At 42.4% G+C, this 17,473-nt stretch overlaps 1 long non-coding RNA gene across 1 annotated transcript in view; it reads left to right on the top strand.

The window, feature by feature from the left end:
• The window catches only part of LOC141569672 (uncharacterized), a 43,759-nt gene continuing 26,286 nt past the window's right edge, over positions 1 to 17,473 (top strand). The window contains exon 1 of the long non-coding RNA XR_012493407.1: positions 1 to 728. This is a non-coding gene — a long non-coding RNA (uncharacterized LOC141569672). The remainder of the gene's footprint in view (positions 729 to 17,473) is intronic.

Raw genomic sequence — 17,473 nt, 5'->3', positions numbered from 1 at the left:
ACTGTTAGCACATATCAGAGTCCCGGGAATGCAAACAGCAAACCTAGGACCTCTTGCCAGCCCCATCTCAGCACAGGGGAGCTTTCTGACATCGCCACCAGCTTAAGCAAGTTGAAAAAGAGAAGGCAGTGACCCAGGTGACCTCATGTCTCTCCTAAGCTCATGGCTTGAGTTCCTACTACCAACAAATCTGCACTTTGATCACAAACCCACAGGGACCCAGATCTTTGAATTCAGCAATTCTTTCTCAGGTTTCAGCAAGGCATTGGCAGCCTGAGCTATTTTGGGACATTTCCTCTGCTGTGGATGCTACGTTCGGAATATGCCAGGAACATGCTAAGGACCTGGAGCCCTCTGTCCTGGACCTGTTTTCAGGTTTGCCCACTGTCTTTGTTTCTCTGGGCTGATCATTTGGAAGACAGTCATTCTTGCCAACCTAATTCCAGGAGCCTGACTACCTTGCGGGTCCACAGTTTCCTAGAGGCAGTGTGGCTGCCAGCACCCCCACAGTAATGGGCATGGAAGCACCAGGCAGCCTGGAAGGACAGATGTCCTAAGGGGTGATCTGCGTTTGGATGTGACTGAAAAGACAAAGGAGGGGTGAGCTGGACAAGATTTTCCAAACATCTTATTCTTACAGTCATCACTTCCTAATCTGATGCAACTGACTCGGCAGGCATTCAGGAGCCTGCAGTATCCATTTTCGTGTCCTAAAATCTTCTGCACCTGTAAGTATCAGGGCTCACTGCATCTCATGCTGTCTTTTGGGGAGGGGGAGAGGAGGGCAGAGCCTGCGGAAGGTCATAAATATCTGACTCAGGTGTGGGCAGGCCCATGGAGTCAGAAGAATTCCTGACATCCCCCCACCCCCCACCAGAACTGCTTCTTAGTTGGGAAAATGAAAATGCCTCTTTGTTCTTGCCCAAGCCCCCAGCATACCAGAAACTCCACCTGTCCTTCAGGGTCTTCTGCCCGTCAGTGCTATGCACACCTGATTTCTTATGTTGGACTTAATTGGAGAAGTGCATCCTTGACATTTGAATTCCTTATATTAAGCAACCATTGCTACTATTGTGGGCACAGCCCCTGCTGGGTTCTCCATCTTTTATGCAGCAATTTGCTGAAACAATGAAAGATGTCATAAGCAGAAGGGTATAAATGAGAATCTAGAAATTCCTTCACGGTAAAAAGGAAGAGCAGTGTGGTTTGGGTTGATTCTCAAGGCAGTTCGAGATGCTGCCACAATGGCTCCATACTATGAGATGAGAAGGCCCTTTTCAATGCCTTCCTATTTTAATGGGAGAAGAGGCCAAAGCAGCTATCTATAGGCTCTCTCCAGGAAAGGAACATTTCTGATGCTTTTATTTACCACTTTCCAGAGAGACTAGACATTGTCTCTGGCTGGCCTGTCAGTCCCTGAAGAGGACATTCAGCCCTTCTTTTCAGGACTGCTGAAGTTTCCTCAAAATAACCCAGGATGACAGAGCCAGGCCTTGTGACTTACCTTCCTCTCCCAACACCAAGACAAAAGTCATTCGTAGGGTCCAGAATGTGTTTGGAGGTGAGGATGAGGAATGTCATTGATAGAAAGTCATTTGGAAAACCTGCCATGACCCAGACTAAAAACAATGTCCTTCTGGGCTTTCATAATGACTTCCTCAGCCATAAATAGGTCTTGCCATTTTATTTCCACACAGGCCAGTAGGTCTTGCCCTTTTATTTCCACACAGCACCACAGAAAGAACACTGTCTTCGGCAGAGAAAAAGCATAAGCTGTTCGTTAGACCAAAGCTGGCTACCTTCAATTTCTCAGATTGGAGAAATATGCAGATTCTTATTTGTATTCTATGAAGAATACCAGGTCTGGGGAGGATTTGAAGAGAACAATGTTAATATCAGTGCTGGGAAAAACACCTTGCGTTTGGTGGAGACTGGATTTGATCTCACACTCTAGTAAGAAACTAGTCTCAGGAGGAATTTGGCTTTGATTTGACTACTGCTTGTTTGTATAGCCTTTGGTAACTCATGAAGTTTCTCAGCCCTTCTCCTTCTGAAGAGCTCTGAGAAAATGATGCTCAGATAATAGAAGCTCATTGTCTGGAAGACTTTTTTGTCAAAGCCTTGGGTGTTGGGTAGGAGAAGGGAGATCACCCGGTGTGATGGACTCTGATTATAACCAAAATGATCCAGGTTCTGGCTTGGCAGTAGCCTGAATTTTTTGTCTACCTACGACATCCCAGGAGTATTAAGAATGTCCCCTGGCCTTTCCAAATCTCTCCCTATCCACTCCTAAGGGCTTGAAAATTCTTAAGTACATAATTCCTTTGACTAAGGGCTTTGGCATTAGCTATAATGCCAAACTCTAGGAGGGTCAACCTGCTAAACCTCATCTGGATGCATCCCATCCTGACAGCAGCTTTTGACAGAGGGGAGAAGAGAGAAGAGGAACATGAGATCATTGTAGATAGAAAGATGAACCTCAGAGCAGGAGTCTAGAAGCAGGACCTGGGGTAAGGCCAAAAGTACCAAGAAGCTCCACTGGCAGAAAGGGGTTCTAGTCTTGCTAAAATGGAGTACAAGGCAATTTGCTGTGGCGAAGACTTGGAATTTCAGGAATAAGGTGAAGACCCACTTAATGAAACTGGAGAACATGGAGGGGGAAGAATCCTATTTACTAGAGGGGGAAAGGAGATAGGAGAGTTCGCTGCAAGGGCACCCTCAGGCTGTTACGTGAACCACTGAACTAGGGTTCTCAAAATCTGTTAAGAGGCCTCAGTGCAAAGAATCAAGCAGATCGAATACTCTGTCACCCCTCAAACCTGGCATTTCTCCAGCCCAGGAGGGCAGGTCAAAGAAGAGAAGCACACAGGGACTTAGACTCTGAGACTCTACTTCCACCCTTTCCTTCCTCTGGGATCAACATTGAACTCATACCTGAGGGGATTCATGATAGATAGTGACTTACCTTGTTCACCAAGATCTGTAAGGTACAAAGAGGGGTTGTCCTTCCAGAACCACAAGACAAGGATGAAGCTCCCCACATCTCTATGTCCTAGGGCCTAGTGGACAGGGTTTTGAAGTCAGACCACCTGGCTTTAAATACTGGCTCAGATATTCATTAGCTGTGTGGCTTTGGGCAAGTCATGTAACCTATCCGAACCTCATCTGTAAAATGGGCACAATAATGGTAAAATCTATCATATAGTGTTGTGAAGAATAAATGAGATGACGCCTGTAAAGCCCAGTACAGTGCTTAATATAAAGTAAGTGCTTAACAAAAATCATCAATGATTAAGATTCCAAACTTTCTACTGTATGCATCACCATCTGAGAATGAGTTAAAACAGCAGATGGTCCTGCTCACTGCAGGTCTAACCCCAGGGTTTCGTGGACTCACCGTTTCCTCAAAGGAGTCCTTTTCTCCTTTTCTTCCCAGTCTCACTACATGAGAGTGTTCCTAAGCTTTTCCTCTCACTAGTTCCACATCTACTCCATCCCCCACTTACCTAAATACACAGATTCACTTCTAAGGATTCACGAAATTTTTCCTTAGCTTTCCCCAACAGCAGACTGAGCTTCACTACTGCTACCCATTCCATAGCGGTGAGATGGGATCATTTCTGATAGGGCGGGGTCCAGAAGGGTGCAGCTTATGAAGCACTAACAAAAGAAACGGAGTCCCACCTAAAATGTGTCTCTGGTTCCTGTAAATCTCATGCAGCTGTGGAATCAATACCTAGCCTCGGTGACTCCCACTGTGGCTCCCTGACCCTGTGACTACTGGCCCACTGCTGCTCTCCTCCTCCAATACCCCCACTGCTCCCCCTCTCCCTCAGGACACTCCCTTGTCTGAGCCCCAGGGTGCTGTGGCTTCAAGAGCCTTTCCTTTGCTTCCTCTCTCTTCCTCCTCCCCACCCTCACCTTAGGATACAAAATTCACTTTTTCAAGGGGTGTGGTGGCAGTAAGGATCTCTGCTTTCTGTGCAGGCATGCCCTCAGCGTGCTCTCTGCAATCTAGCCCTCCCTGATTCTCTGCTTGGCAGGGGGGATGGGGAGGAAGCCCTGCTAGGCATGCTTATGGTACCTCTAGAATCAGAAGACTGACCTAGATCCTCTCAAAGACTGAATGAGAGCAGTTCTTGAACCCTTTCAGTCAGGGAGTTGGCTAAAATGCATATTCCAGCTACTTTCCCCATAGAGATAGAGTCTCTGTGTTTGAGGTTCATCTCTGGAATCTGTATGTTTAAAAAGCTCATCTCGAGCCACAACTTAAGAAAGAGTGCACTTCATCTTGTGGAAAAGGGGCAGGGGGTGCAGAGGAAAATTACATGGCTCTGAATCCTACAACTAGCCCTAGCCTACATACTGACTCTCTCCAGGAGCATGAGTAAATGCCTTCTGAGTTTAGTCAACAGATCCTAGGCTGCTTCACAAAGACCCTTAGCAATTTTAAATATCTGGACTGCAGACCTAAATCAGCAATGCTACCAGTCTGAGATGCAAATGGACAGAGAGTTCTTATCTAGAGGAATTTGGAGCTAGTTGGTGACATAGAAGACCTCAGTTTAACAGCACTCTGAAGCTACACCAGCAGGCTTTGACTCGGTCTAGGCCTCTTATAAGCTGAGTAATCTTGAGCAACTTAATCTCTCTGTGATTTGTTTCCTCATCTGTAAAATGGGAATAGTAATAACACCTAATTTGTAGTGTTATTCATGGAGAATTATGAGTTATTTCACAGAATGTGTTTAGAATCATGCCTGGCCTACACTAAGCCCTCAGCAAATATTATCTGTTATTGTTATTACTATAAATATTGTCATACACATAAACTGGGTCTGTAATATTCAGGAGGAAAAAATGAGTTCTTAATGTGGAAAGGGTTCAGGACCATTATTGCTGTGGTTCCAGGGATTTAACAGAGAAATCAATAGATGTCCTCAGGGATTCAGGGGAGACCAAGGCCATCCTGAGTAAATAGTTCTGGGGGAGGAGTTGGTCAAGAAAATGGCAGTTTGGAGCCTCTTACATTCAGAGTATAACTAAAATTCTCGTGCCTAACTTGTTGCTATAGATATATGGGATTATGGGATTTGGTGACGGGACCTGCTAGGTCTAATTAAAGTTTTCGGACTCCTTGGAGATGGGCTATAGTTCGCACAGACTGGATCCTTAAAAATGCCGTCGTGAATGTGCTCCCGGCTTCGTAGCACTGGAGACTCAGTTGTTTGTACCAACTGCTCCAGCAGCCATTGTAGAGTCTTTTTATTTGTCCTTTCTGTCCCAAGTCCCCAGCAATTAATATTTTTGGGTTTCATTGGAAGACTCTTCCCCAGTAAAGAACTCAAAAGCTGAAGTGATTGTCCTTTCCTTGGCTTGTGGCCCCTGGGTGGACATGAGTCCTGCCCATGGAGCACCTGCCTTCACTGCCCAGAGCACAATCCTGGAAAGGGGGCACTAATCCTGAGGGAACGGGAAAAGGTTTCTGGGAAGGACCGGAAGAAGGGCGTCTATTCACCTGGGCCAGTGTCCCCCACCACCTCATCCTTTTCGTGCTGAGGCTCTCCTGGCTCTGTCCCCAGGCCTTGCCCTGGAGGAGTAAGTGGAAGAACACACTCCATCAGTCCCATGGGGTCAACTAATATCACTTGAAACCTGGTATCTTCTCAGCCCCCATCTCTCACTTGGGATCTGCTCCCATCTCTCACCCCACGTCCTGTTGGACATGTCCACTTGGAATTCCCTCTTGCAGCCCCGACCAATCGTGTCCAGGCTGAACTTGTCACCTGTCTCCACTCATCCCTGTGCCAAATAATTGTCTTGTGTTCCCCGTCTCAGTTAACAGTCTCACCATAGACCCAAGCTAGAGCATTAGGGTCACTTTCACCTTTTCCCTTTTCTTGACCCTCCTTGACCTGTGGTTTCTATCTGTTGACATGTCTTCGGAATGGTCCTCTCCTCTCCAGTCTCACTGCCATGGTCCTGGTTCAGAGCACTTGCCACTTCTTACCAGGACCCTTGAGATGGCCTCCCAATGGGTCTACCTGCTTTTAGTCTCTCTCCCCTCCAATCCTTCCCACCTGGTGCCCTAAGAGTTGCCTTCCATATCCATCATTCCTCTGCCTTAATGAAAACCTTTGAGGACTCCCTATTGCTCACAAAACAAAGTGCAACTTTCTCAGATTGGCCAACAAAGCCATGAATAAGCCGACCCAACCACCTTTTCCACTCCCCTTCTGTTGGCTGCTAATAATGCACCCCATCCACCATTGTCCCACCCTCCAGAACTCGCACTTTCACACAAATACTGTAGCATCTGCCTGGTATGTCCTTCCCCTCCCTCCACTGCTCCTCCTGGGAAAACCCTCCATCTCTCAGGATCCAACTTCAATAACCATCATTTGTGACACTTTCCTAATTCCTAGATACCAGGCCATTCACTATCAGTACCCATAATGCTGCTACATTCCTCAACTACAACACTCATGAGACCATGGTTATTTGTCAGTGCTCCACTGGGGACAAGGCACCAGGCCAAGAGGCCAAGTACCTGCATCCTGGATGCAGCTCTGCCAACGAAGCAGCTGGGTGACCCTGTGCAGATCTCTCTGTTTGCCTGGACCTCAGGGTCCTCACCTGTACAATGCTGCCCCTCAGGACTATCTGAAGATGTGTGGCATGACAGCTGTGAAAGCTCTTTGCCAAAACAGCTGTGCAAAAGTGAAGTGTTGCTAATGTCAAGTGCTAAAGCTTCACTTAGTAGGAAACAGTCAGGAAATGGGGGTGGAGGGTGAGAGCAGGGGCTTGTGCATCTAGGGTATATGGAGGCCTTTATTTGTTATCCTCTTGCTTAGCAGCATTAGTGATTCAGGCTGGTGCTGCCCGTGGAACACTCTGTCCTTTGGGATCCTCAGGGACAGGAGAGGTTGGAGAGCAGCAAGGCCAAAGCCAGTGCAGAATACAGTGAAAAATAGAGTCATAGCAATGAGGCCCCATGCACACAGTTGCATACGCGTGCATTCACACTCCCATGCTGCCGCACAACAGCAGCTGCAGCTAATTACAGACGGACAGACAGCTCCTTCTCTGGCTCTTTTTCTTGAAACTGTCAACCTTCCCCCACTCCTACCCCCAACGCCCCTGGGGATTGCCTGAGCTCTTAGAAGGGGTGTTGCTGGCGCCACAGTTAAGTGCCTAGAAAGAACATGGGGGAGGAGGGCAGGGTGTAAGAAGCCTCCTTGTCGCTTCACTCCTGAGGGGGTGGGTGGAGAGGGGGGAATGAAAGGGGGAGAGCTGGCTGGGATACAGATGCAGCTTTGTGTTAACAGATGTGCTCTCCTGGCAAGAGAGCGCCCAGGCGCTCAGCGGGGATCCCCTCTTAACCCTTCTCCCTCTTAAATCCCCAACTTCCTCATCATACTCAGTATCTGGCATAAAGCTCAACAAACGTGTATGGATGTGTGGATGAATACATGAACCCTTCTCAAACTCATACTACTCCCAAGCCCTGTTCCCACCTCACAGACCACGATAACTATGGAAACCCTTTCTTCTGTTTTGCTTTCTATATGCTCCCTTTGGGCAGTTTCAACTCTCACCTCCATGCTCCTCACTCCCATGTCTCTTTCCAGCCCAGACCTCCTCAGCCTGAATGGTCCTTCTGGTCCTTAAACCCAACATGCCCCACATTCAATTCTTCACCAGTGACGTCCCCAGGGGTTTTCTAACAGTGAATCCTGGTCTTTCCAGGGGGTAGGGAGGGAAGGATTTGTTGTATGCCCCCTAGTAGGATGGGGCATGAACTTATTAGCACTGAGCCCAGGGCCTCTCTTTATGCCAGGATACCAAAGTCCTTCTCCTCGTGCACTTAATCATCAACCCCCACCCACAGGAAAGCCAAATTGGGAACCCTGGCCACTAACTGCCCAAAGTGGGCTTCTAAGATTGGAACCAGTCAAGTTGTTTCAGCAAACGGAAGTCTTGAAAAGGAACAAATGTGTGCTGAGGAGTTAGCTATTTTTTTTTCTCCGACATTCTCCCTTCAGACACTCATTGCTTTGCAATGCTGGTACCCCCGCCGTTTCTCACCCAGTACACACACACACACACACACACACACACACACACACACACACACACAACACAGAGCGCTCCCCTCATTCCCAATTCCGTTCCTCTGCATTCTGGAGCCCTGTCCACAGGCTAACTGCAAACCTCCAGGTAAATATTCACAAACATTGGTGGAAACTGGGAATTTCATTCCATCACACCAATGCCAGGGAGAAGACCCAGATTGTTTACTGAGAGGCCTCATTCAAATTCTTTCCTGGCCTTGGCAAGAATAAATGCGAATAAAGCACCCCCTTCCTCCAGGTCCTCCTAGATCTGGGCAGCAGCCAAAGGAGCAGGTGACAAACACAGTGGCCTTTGGTTCCTGACAGCCTCAGGGCTTATGAAGGAAGAATCCAAGTTTCTTCCTTCCTATTCCGACAAGGTCCTGCGTACCATACACCAGGACAAATGCAAGATGTGATTATACCCAACAGTATTATAGCCACAGCTAGGCATTTTCAGGTTTTAAAACAAAGTGAAAACTTTATCACCAATTTCAGTCTCACACACAAAATGTGAAGTTATTTATTTAAAGCACCTCTGTGTAATTTTTTTAAAAATTCATTTGATACTTCTGCAAATATCGGGGATGCCAAAAAAATGTATACACATGACATGTACTAATCTTTTGTTGTCAATATATGTTATTACACTTTTATTAAGTTTATTGGGGTGACAATTGTTAGTAAAGTTACATAGGTTTCAGGTCTACAATTCTGTATTACATCATCTATATCACATTGTGTGTTCACAACCCAGAGTCAGTTCTCCTTCCATCACAATATATTTGATCCCTTTTACTCTCAGCTACCACCCCCAACCCTGACCCTCTGGTAACCACATAACTATTGTCTGTGTCTATGGGTTTCTTTTCTTCATTTGTTTGTCTTGTTCCATTGTTGTTTTCAGTTTTATGTACCACATATCAGTGAAATTGTACGGTTTTAGACTTTTTCTGTCTGACTTATTTCGCTTAGCATAATAATCTTAAAATCAGTCCATGTTGTCGCAAAAGGCACTATTTCGTCTTTTCTTATGGCAGAATAGTATTCCATTGTGTATACATACCACATCTTCTTTATCCGATCATCTATCTAAGGACACTTTGGTTGTTTCCATGTCTTGGCCACCATAAATAAAGCTGCAATGAACATTGGAGCACATATATCTTTACGGATAAATGTTTTCAGATTTTTTGGGTAGATACCCAGGAAAGGGATTGCTAGATCATATGGCAATTCTATTCGTAATTTTTTGAGGAACCTCCACACTGCCTTCCATAATGGCTGCACCAGTCTGCATTCCCACCAACAGTGCATGAGGGTTCCTTTTTCTCCACAGCCTCTCCAGCACATGTTACTATTTGTGTTGTTGATGATAGCCATTCTGAGTGGGGTGAGGTGATATCTCATTGTGGTTTTGATTTGCATTGATCTGATGATTAGTGATGTTGAGCATTTTTTCATATGTCTATTTGCCATTTGTATGTCCTCTTTGGAGAAATGTCTCTTCAGGTCCTCTGCCCATTTTTTCATTGGATTGATTGTTTTTCTGTTGTTGAGTTGTATGAGTTATTTATATATTTTGGCTATTAGCCCCTTACCGGAGGCGTTGTTTGCAAAAATTCATCTCCTATTCAGTTGGTTGCCTCTTGAATTTGTGGATGGTTTCTTTTGCTGTTCAGGTTTTTAGTTTGATATAGTCCCATTCATTTATTATAGCTTTTACTTTCCTTGCCTTTGAAGTCAAATTCATAAAACGCAATTTGAACCCAAGGTCCATAAGTTTAGTACCTAAGTTTCCTTCTGTGCAGTTTATTGTGTCAGGTCTTATGCTTAAGTCTTTGATCCATTTTGAATTAATTTTGGTACATGGTGACAGACAGCAGTCCAGTTTCATTCTTTTGCATGTAGCTTTCCAGTTCTCCCAGAACCATTTATTGAAGAGGCTGTCTTTTCTCCATTGTATGTTTTTGGCTTCTTTGTCGAAAATTTTCTGTCCATATTTAAGTGGTTTTTTTTCTGGGTTCTCAATTCTATTGCATTGGTCTGCGTGTCTGTTTTTCTGCCACTACAATACTGTTTTTCTTTTTGTTTTGTTTTGTTTTGTTTTTAATTTTATTTCATTAAATTTATTGGGGTGACAATTGTTAGTAAAATTACATAGATTTCAGGTGTACAATTCTGTATTACATCATCTATAAATCCCATTGTGTGTTCATTACCCACAGTCAGTTCTCCTTCCATCACCATATATTCGATCCCCCTTACCCTCATCTCCCACCCCCCACCCCCCGCCCCCCTTACCCTCTGGCAACCACTAAACTATTGTCTGTGTCTATGAGTTTCTGTTTCTCATTTGTTTGTCTTGTTCTTTTGTTGTTTTTGGTTTATATACTGTTTTGATTATTGTTGCTCTGTAGTACAAGCTGAAGTCAGGGAGTGTGAACCTCCAGTATTGTTATTTTTTCTTAGGATTGCTTTGGCTATTTGGGGTCCTTTGTGGTGCAATACAAATCTGATGATTTTTTTGTTCTATTCCTTGAAAAAACGTCATTGGGATTTTGACGGGGATTGCATTAAATCGGTATATTGCTTTGGGTAATAAGGCCATTTTAACTATGTCGATTATTTCAATCCACGAACATGAAATGCCTTTCGATTTCTTTCTTTTTTTAATTTTATTTTATTAAATTTATTGGGGTGACAATTGTTAGTAAAATTACATAGATTTCAGGTGTACAATTCTGTATTACATCATCTATAAATCCCATTGTGTGTTCATCACCCAGAGTCAGTTCTCCTTCCATCACCGTATATTCGATCCCCCTTACCCTCATCTCCCACCCCCCACCCCCCGCCCTCCTTACCCTCTGGCAACCACTAAACTATTGTCTGTGTCTATGAGTTTCTGTTTCTCATTTGTTTGTCTTGTTCTTTTGTTGTTTTTGGTTTATATACCACATATCAGTGAAATCACATGGTTCTCTGCTTTTCTGTCTGACTTGTTTCGCTCAGCATTACTCTCTCAAGATCCATCCATGTTGTCACAAATGTTCCTATATCATCTTTTCTTACTGCGAATAGTATTCCATTGTGTATATATACCACAACTTCTTTATCCATTCATCTATCGAAGGACATTTTGGTTGTTTCCATGTCTTGGCCACCGTAAACAAAGCTGCAATGAACATTGGAGCACACGTGTCTTTATCTCTAAATGTTTTCAGATTTTTGGGTAGATACCCAGGAGAGGGATTGCTGGGTCATATGGCAATTCTATTCGTAATTCTTTGAGGAACCTCCACACTGCCTTCCATAACGGCTGCACCAGTCTGCATTCCCACCAACAGTGTATGAGGGTTCCTTTTTCTCCACAGCCTCTCCAACATTTGTTACTATTTGTCTTGTTGATGATAGCCATTCTGACTGGGGTGAGGTGATATCTCATTGTGGTTTTGATTTGCATTTCTCTGATGATTAGTGATGTTGAGCATTTTTCATATGTCTATTTGCCATTTGTATGTCCTCTTTGGAGAAATGTCTCTTCAAGTCCTCTGCCCATTTTTCAATTGGGTTGTTTGTTTTTTGTTGTTGAGTTGCATGAGTTCCTTGTATATTCTGGATACTAGCCCTTATCGGAGGCACTGTTTGCAAAAATCTTCTCCCATTCAGTTGGTGGCCTCTTTATTTTGTCAATGGTTTCTTTTGCTGTGCAGAAGCTTTTAAGTTTCATATAGTCCCATTCGTTTATTTTAGCTTTTACTTCCATTGCCTTTGGAGTCAAGTTCATAAAATGCTCTTTGAACCCAAGGTCCATAAGTTTAGTACCTATGTTTTCTTCTATGCAGTTTATTGTGTCAGGTCTTATGCTTAAGTCTTTGATCCATTTTGAATTAACTTTGGTACATGGTGACAAATAGCAGTCCAGTTTCATTCTTTTGCACGTGGCTATCCAATTCTCCCAGCACCATTTATTGAAGAGGCTGTCTTTGCTCCATTGTATGTTTTAGCTTCTTTGTCAAAAATTATCTGTCCATATTTATGTGGTTTTATTTCTGGGTTCTCAATTCTATTCCATTGGTCTATGTGTCTGTTTTTCTGCCAATACCATGCTGTTTTGATTATTGTAGCCCTGTAGTACAAGCCAAAGTCAGGAAGTGTGATACCTCCATTATTGTTCTTTTTCTTAAGATTGCTTTGGCTATTGAGGGTCTTTTGTGGTTCCAAACAAATCTGATGATTTTTTGTTCTATTTCTTTAAAATATGCCATTGGGATTTTGATGGGGATTGCATTGAATCTGTATATTGCTTTGGGTAATATGGCCATTTTAACTAAGTTGATTCTTCCAATCCATGAGCACGGAATGTCTTTCCATTTCTTTGTGTCTTCTTCAATTTCTTTAAAAAACGTCTTATAGTTTTCAGCATATAGGTCTTTCACATTATTGGTTAAGTTTATTCCTAGGTATTTTATTATTTTTGCTGCAATTGCAAAAGGAATTGTTTTTGTATTTATTTTTCTGAGATTTCATTGTTGGTATATAGGAAGGCAATGGACTTTTGTGCGTCGATTTTGTAGCCAACAACTTTACTGTATTCGTTGATTGTTTCTAATAGCTTTTTGTGGAATCTTTAGGGTTTTCTATATATAGCATCATGTCATCTGCAAAGAGTGATAATTTAACTTCTTCGTTCACAATTTGGATGCCTTTTATTTATTTCTCTTGCCTGATTGCTCTGGCAAGGAATTCCAACACGATGTTGAAAAGCAGAGGTGATAGGGGACATCCCTGTCGTGTTCCTGAACGTAGAGCAAAGGGCTTCAGTTTTTCTCCATTAATTATGAGATTAGCAGAGGGCTTGTCATATATGGCGTTTATTATGTTAAGGTATTTTCCTTCTATACCCATTTTATTAAGTGTTTTAATCATAAATGGATGTTGTATCTTGTCAAATGGTTTTTCTGCATCAATTGATATAATCATATGATTTTTGTCCTTTATTTTGTTTATGTGATGTATCACATTGATGGATTTGCATATGTTGAACCATCCTTGTGCCCCGGGGATGAACCCCACTTGGTCGTGATGAATAATCTTTTTAATGCATTGTTGTATTCGATTTGCTAGAATTTTATTTAGGATTTTTGCATCGGTATTCATCAGAGATATTGGTCTGTAGTTTTCTTTTTTTGTGCTGTCCTTACCAGGTTTTGGTATCAGGGTAATGTTGGCCTCATAAAATGAGTTAGGGAGTACTGTCTCTTCTTCAATTTTTTGGAAGAGTTTGAGTAGGACAGGTATTAGATCCTCTTTGAAGGTTTGGTAGAATTCACTAGTGAAGCCATCTGGTCCTGGACTTTTGCTTTTGGGAAGGTTTTGGATGACTGATTCAATTTCGTTACTGGTGATCGGTCTGTTTAGATTTTCCAGTTCTTCATGGTTCAGCCTTGGAAGGCTATATGTTTCTAAGAACTTGTCCATTTCTTCTAGGTTATTGAATTTGGTGGCATATAGTCCTTCATAGTATTATTGGATGATCCTTTGTATTTCTGTGGCATCCGTGGTAACTTCCCCCTCTTTCATTTCTGATTTTATTTGTGTCTTTTCTCTTTTTATCTTAGTGAGTCTAGCCAAGGGTTTGTCAATTTTATTAATCTTTTCAAAGAACCAGCTCTTTGGTGCATTTATTTTTTCTATTGTGTTTTTATTCTCTATTTAATTGAGTTCTGCTCAGATTTTTGTGGTTTCCTTTCTTCTGCTGACTTTGGGTTTCATTTGTTCTTTTTCTAGTTCATTAAGGTGTAACGTGAGGTTATTTATCTGGGATTTTTCTTCTTTCTTCTTTCTTGAGACAGGCCTGCAATGATATAAATTTCCCTCTTAAAACTGCTTTCACCGCATTCCAAAAATTTTGGTAGGATATATTTTCATTCTCATTTGTTTCCATCTGTCTTTTGATCTCTTATTTCTTCTTTGACACTGTCATTCTTTATTTTTATCATTTTTTTATTGGGGAAGGGGAACAGGACTTTATTGAGGAACAGTGTTTACTTCCAGGATTTTTTCCAAGTTGTTGTCCTTTCAATCGTAGTTGTGTAGGGCGCAGTTCAGCTCCAGGTCCAGTTGCCCTTGTTAGTTGCAGGGGGCACAGCCCACCATCCCTTGCAGGAGTCGAACCAGCAACCTTGTGGTGGAGCGCCCACTGACCCATGTGGGAATTGAACTGGCACCCTTCGGCATTAGGAGCATGGAGCTCCAACTGCCTGAGCCACAGTGCCGGCCCCCAACCACTCATTCTTTAAAAGTATGCTGTCTAATCTCCACATATTTGTGGGTTTTCCTCCTTTCTTTTTGCCGTTGATATCCTAAATCAAAGCCTTGTGATCAGAGAATACGCTTGGTATGATTTCAATCTTCTTCAATTTGGTGAGGCTAGCTTTATGTCCCAATACATGGTCTATCTTTGAGAATGTTCCGTGTACACTAGAAAAGAATGTATAGTCTGATGTTCTAGGATGAAGTGCTCTATAAATGTCAATTATGTCCATTTCATCTAATGTGTCATTTAGGGCTACTATTTCGTTACTTATTTTCTGTTTGGATGATCTATCCATAGCTGTCAATGATGTATTTAAGTCCCCTAGTATAATTGTGCTTTGGTCAATTTCTCCCTTTAGTTCTGTTAGTAGTTGCTTGGTGTATTTCGGTGCTCCCTGATTGGGGGCATAAATATTGATGACTGTTATGTCTTCTTATTGTATAGTCCCCTTTACCATTATGAAATGTCCATCTTTGTCTCTTGTCACCTTTTTTATCCTGAAGTCTGTTTCATCTGATATCAGTGTAGATACGCCTGATTTTCTTTGAATACCTTTTGTTTTGAATGTCAATTTCCACCCTTTCACTTTGAGTCTATATTCGTCCTTGTAGCTGATATTTTTCTTTTCGAGGCAGCATATGGTTGGGTTTAGTTTTTTTATTCAATCTGCTGCTCTGTGTCTTTTTATTGGTGAGTTCAGTCCATTTACATTTAGGGTGATTATTGATATGTGAGGATTTCCTATCATTCTGTCTCTGGTTTTCTGGTAAGACTGTGTCTCCTTTGTTTCTTTGCCTTTTTGTTGCTGTCTGTTATTTCAGTGTGGTGGTATTCTATGATTTTTCCCTCTGTTTCTTCTTTTCTCATGTTATATATTTCAGTTCTCGATTTTTTTTTTGAATGCTTACCATTAAGTTTATGTAAAAGAAAGTTTCATATTATAAGTATTCCATTTTCTTCAGTATGCTTACTTTCTCCATTCCCTTGTGCTGCTTCAGACATTTACTCTCTCCCCTTTTATGTTTTTGTTGCCACAAATTATCCTTATTTATGCTGGGAATTGTTTTCTGCACTGCAGTAGCAAGTTGGGTTTTTTCCTCTTTTTTAAGGTGTTTTTTTTTTCCTTCTTTACCCTGTATGTTATGTTGAAGTGTGTAGTGTCCTATTTGGTGTAGGGTTTTCCATTTTCTGCTTCTGTCTGTCTGTTCACAATACTGCCCATGGTTTTGTATTCTTTTGCTTTTAATACATTTTTTTTCCTATCTTAAAATGTATATATATTTTTTGGAACCCTCTGTGTATATTAAGCATTTCAAAGAGTGGTAATCCATGGTTCCTTCCTTCAAATTGCTCTTTTTCTATTATTTTTTTTTTGGGGGAACCCTACATACATGTGTTAACTGACAATATAAGACTGCACCAAGTCCCTTCCTATGCCTGGTGTGGCCTGTGTGGCTCTTGCAGTTCCTTTGGCAGTACTGAAAAATTTCACTCTATTGCTAACTGTTGTTGTTACTACAGTTTTTCTCTTCTCCAATATAGGATGGTGGTTTGATGTATCTTTAGGGTATTTGAGTTCACCTCTGAGTTCTGCCATTCACTAGCTGTGTGTCCTTGGCCAAGTTACTCAGCCTGTCTGAGCCTGGTGCCTCCTCTGTAAAATGAGGACAATAATAGTACCTACATCAAAGAGTTATAGTGAGAATTAAATGAGTTAATATACAGGGTGCACTTAGAATACCTGGCACATAATTCATGCTCAATAAATAAGTAGTAATTTTATTGTCCTGATGCACCCAATGTTCTTTTGTTACCACCAGAGGTTACAATTGTTATTGGGCTTCCAAAAGAAGCTTGTCCATTCCTTCACCTTTATTGATTCATCCATTCAATCCACATTGAGCATCTGTAAGTCCCTGAGCTAAGCCCGTGTCATATAGACAAATAAGACATGGCTCCTGCCTTTGGGACTAAACAATTCACTCAAAGTATTCCTGGGTTAACAGTGCCCTAAAGCACCTGGATGAAGCAAACACAAATCCTCCCTGGAGACACACACCCTCCATCCAGTCTTCATTGGATTACCACAGCTAACGTCTGGCTGAACATGAACTCGTAATCCAAAACTACAAAGCACACAATAAAGCCAGAAACAACAAAAACAGAATTAGATCCTCAAAGACTCGGATACTGCAATTATGTGATATAAAATATATATTTGTTAAAGTTTTAGGTGTATTTAAAAACAAAAGAAGATTTTGAAAACATTAGCCAAGAACAACATACAAGCATAAAATCATTAGAAAAGGTATCATCGTTTTATAGAAGGCAAAACTAGGGATCAAAGAAGGAAGTGACTCCTTCAGTATTACACAGCTCAAAACAAGGGACTCAAGTCAGGTCCTCTGCGTCTAGTGTTGTTTTAGCAGACTAGGTTACCAGGGCTGTAGTATTTTTCCCCAGAGTCAGTCAGTGAGTGAGATGAGTACAAAGCACTGTGCTCGGTCTGTGGAAACTACAGAGATGAGCATGGTAGAGTCTCTGTCCTCAAGTAGCTTAAAATTCAGTAGAGAGACATGACTACTCACATTGAAAACTAACCCTTGATATCAGGCTGTGTGGTAGAAAATACTGTGGTCTGGAATGGTAGGAAGTATAACTTGAGTGGGTTCTTAAAGGACAGGAAAGAGGTGGATCTGTGGGGAAAGGAGTTCGGATTGGTGAGAGTGGTAGAGGAGCCTGGGAGCAGCCTGACCAAGGTCATGGAGAAAATGATCCTATAGAGAACAGTTCCAGGAACAGTGAGTTCATTTGGCTAGCACACTGGATGCAGGGAGGGGGAGGCCTGTGCAATTGTACTCACAAGGGCTCCATGCTTGTTTTAGTGTGCTGTTGTCACCGTCTTGAAAGTCCTAATAATTTTTTAACACAGGGTCCCACATTTTCATTTTTCCCCAGGGCCCACAAAATGATGTAGACAATCCTATATAGGGGACTGGTGGGAGGTATGGCTGGAAAGGCAGGGGCACTCTTTGGG

Source organism: Rhinolophus sinicus, chromosome X (genome assembly GCF_036562045.2).
Source record: "Rhinolophus sinicus isolate RSC01 chromosome X, ASM3656204v1, whole genome shotgun sequence".
Taxonomy (NCBI): Eukaryota; Metazoa; Chordata; class Mammalia; order Chiroptera; family Rhinolophidae; genus Rhinolophus; species Rhinolophus sinicus.
The sequence above is the reverse complement of the archived record's forward strand: the minus strand, read 5'-3'. Positions and strand labels throughout refer to the sequence as shown.